Here is a 3,383-nt window from a genome sequence, read left to right on the forward strand (position 1 = left end):
GTTTTCTGCATGTGTCACAGATACACTCAGATCCAGAGCTTGGGATGAAGGCCTGCACATTTCAGAAAGGTCAAACCCAAGCTGTATGTATTGGCACACAAAGTTGGAGAAAAGCCAAGTGCAGGTGAAGCCTCAGTGCCACGAGAGCGCCAACCCAGTGCTTTAACCTCAGTGTGTGCCTCTGGGCAAGCTTGACAGTTGCCGTGCACAGCATGGAGCAGTCCAGCCAAGTCTCACTGGCTGCACCGGAGATGCGCACAGTGGATGCCTGCCTGCGACTGGAAGGAGTCCTCCAGCACTCACGCCCTGCCAGGGGCAGCGTGTTGGGGCATCCTCGAGACGGGCAGTCCCCTCTAGAGATGATCCATGCTCACCTCTGGCAGTCACAGGAGGGTATCGTGACTTTCCCCCATCAGGACACACCTTACCACAGGCTAATTACTCGCAAACAGTAAACCATGTTGTTGTGGTTTAACCTCAGCCGGCTTCCCCACAATCCTGGGATTTAGAGTCCCTTGCTCTACCGACTCATAGCATTCATCACTTATAAACAGGGGGCCAGCAACACAAAACCGGTCCAGCAGTTCCTTCATATAAATGCCCCACTCCTGACAAGAACACGACTTCAAATACACCATTCACTAAAGCGTTGGTGAAGATGGGCTTTGAAACACTCCCGTTTGTAATTAACCAGGCCTTCGTGGGAAGCGGGTATCACCCCCATTATACTGAAGAAAAAACAGAGGGCCAAGCTCTGTGAATTCACGGGGGTTAAATGGCAAGCTGGACATGACACAGCTACTACCCAAGACATCGGTGTCCCCCAGGATACTATGCCAGGAGCGACTGATTTTATATTCCTGGCTTCAAAGTAGTCTCATGATTTATTCTCGCATGCCGATGTGAATTGGGTCAAACCTACAGACCCTTCAGAAGTTCCTCAGCACTCAAAGCCTGATTCAGGGGGCTGAACATTAGCTTAGCTCAGATGGCACGAACAACCAAGGCAGTATCTTCAGAGGTAATTAAGCAGCTAATCAATTTTGGGAAGCTCAGCCTCTAATCGCTAGCTGGAAATATGAAGCTGACTTATTTCTTGTTTGTTTTAGCAGGCAAAAGAGTAGGATGGAGAGCTGTAATGACCTGTGACAGATGCCTGCCCAGCCTTTCCCATTTTGGAGGTTTGCTTCGGTACGCTCCCAGGACATGCACACACATGCATCCTGAACACAGGCTTTGATACTCTATAATTGTATCAGCACTTGAGGAATAGAAATGTCAAAGCAATTAAGTTTGAAGAGGTTCTTTTTCTCTCTATCCATTCAAAGTCTGTGGAACATTTCCCAACTTAAGCTTTGCCACAAAAAATTGTTAATATAAAGTCCTGATTTTTTTCTAAAGAACAGGGGAAGAAGAAAAGCTGAAAGCAAGGAATCGGAGAAATGGGACAGAAGAGCCTCCCCTAAAACTGACAAATTTTCCATTCCAAATCAAAACGTTGCCCGTTTTGTAATATACAGGCTTGTTTCTTCTGGCATTTTTTAATGGAATAACACAAGTTTTATAAAAAAAAAACCCACAATATTTAAGAACAGCTGCTGAGCTACTTCAGCCGATCACTTTACCTGCTTGCACCCCAGTTTTGCCAACTGTAAGACAGAGGTAACAAAAACCTGCTAATGACAAGGACTATGCAGGAGCCTGTTTGCTGTTCAGCAACAGGCTCCACGTGACAGCTGTGAATTGTCTCCTGTGTACACAAAACATTTTCCATTTAAACAATCATTAAAGTGTTTTCTCTGAACCATAATCAACAGATGAGGCAACACTCTTCCCTTCTGCAAACGAACTTCTATTAGGTGCCTGGAAACCACCTGCGTGCCGCTGTGCATACCTCTCATGTATGGCCTAAAACAAGTGGCAAGAAGTCGAATTACTGAGCACCAAAGCTTGGGCGAGCAAGCTCTTAACAAGAGCCATTTGGCCCAGGGCCACCAACCAGTCAGCAACCATGCTGGAAAACTACTCGGGAGTCCTCACTCCCAAGTCTTTCTGCCCTACCCGCTAGGCCAAGCTACTAATGACTTGCTGGTTCAGTAACATCTTCTGCTCTGGTCTTTCAAGGATGAAGTCAGAGGTAAAAGTTTTCTGCAAAGGGAAATCTAGTAGGGATATTTCCCAGGCTACAAGCAGCGCAAGGCAACTCAGTGTCCTTGTGGAAAGGAACAGGAGAGAGACCGTGAAAGGAAATGGCTGATGTTATCTTTTTTGCAGCCTTTTAAGTTTCTTTCGCCCCAACTGCTCTGGCCACATCAAATCCCACCCAGTTCCCCTGCCACGAACTCTGCTGTGGCTCTTATTTTTCTGCTGAGCCTGACTGTCTCATTGCAAGTCGTGAACAGCCTTCTGAAACAGAGTTTGGAAGAAATAGGTGTACTGTGCGTTACATGTGCAGTGAATTATCAATCCACTACTGAAATGTCAAGGGAAAAAAAAACCTGCAAGAAACGGACATTTCTTCCAAGGCTTCTCCAAGCAGCAATAAGTCTTTCAGCTGTCTTCCAAGTAATTCTACACTGCCTTTAAGGCCACAGAGTGGATGAGCTGTGGCTTGCTTCTAGGACAAGGCAGATTAAGGGAATGTTTCCACCCCCCTTTCCTATTAGGGGGCTGCTGAGAGCACAAGATTAGACTACCTGATGTGGACAGGATAATTAGCTATCTGACCATCATGCAGGCAGCAGCTGTATAAAAAAAAAGTCTAATTTCTTCTGCTCTCTCTTCCTCTTCTGTTTTGGAGACTGGAGAACTGTAGGATGTGCATACCAGTCCACCCTGCCTTCCCACTTGGCACGACAACTGGTCAGCTTTGTTACCCAACTAAACGATAACAATTCAGGCATCTCATGGGGAGAGGACAAAGATTCACGCATCTATCTTTGTTGTGCTCAAGGCCAACAAAGGCTCAATGTGACTGTGTATCCATCATTGCATGCATAATCTCCCCCTCCCCTTGCTCCACTGGCACTTCTCCCAACAGACAAGGCTGTCCACAGGATGAGTACAGCTCCTGCCAGCCAGGGTTGCCCAAGTAACTGAGTGTTGGCTCCAGCAGCCAGCTCTTGGACGGGTGGGAATGCAACAAGCACCTTATGGAGGATTTAATCAAGGACTGTTGCAGCTCAAAGCCCGAGTTCAGAAAACAAAAGCTTAGCCAGTTGAGAGAGACTGGTTTGATACCACCACAGACCCCTTTGCAGGTCCTTGCCGCTGTATCCCACAGAACACGTCTCCGCCTTTCTCCCTTTTCACAAAAAACAAGTGGATTCCTTTTCTGCAGCACATTGGCTTTTTCTTAAGATTCACATACACGAGGACACTCA

The sequence above is a fragment of the Pygoscelis adeliae genome, unplaced genomic scaffold (assembly GCF_000699105.1).
Source record: "Pygoscelis adeliae isolate BGI_AS28 unplaced genomic scaffold, ASM69910v1 Scaffold224, whole genome shotgun sequence".
Lineage (NCBI taxonomy): Eukaryota > Metazoa > Chordata > Aves > Sphenisciformes > Spheniscidae > Pygoscelis > Pygoscelis adeliae.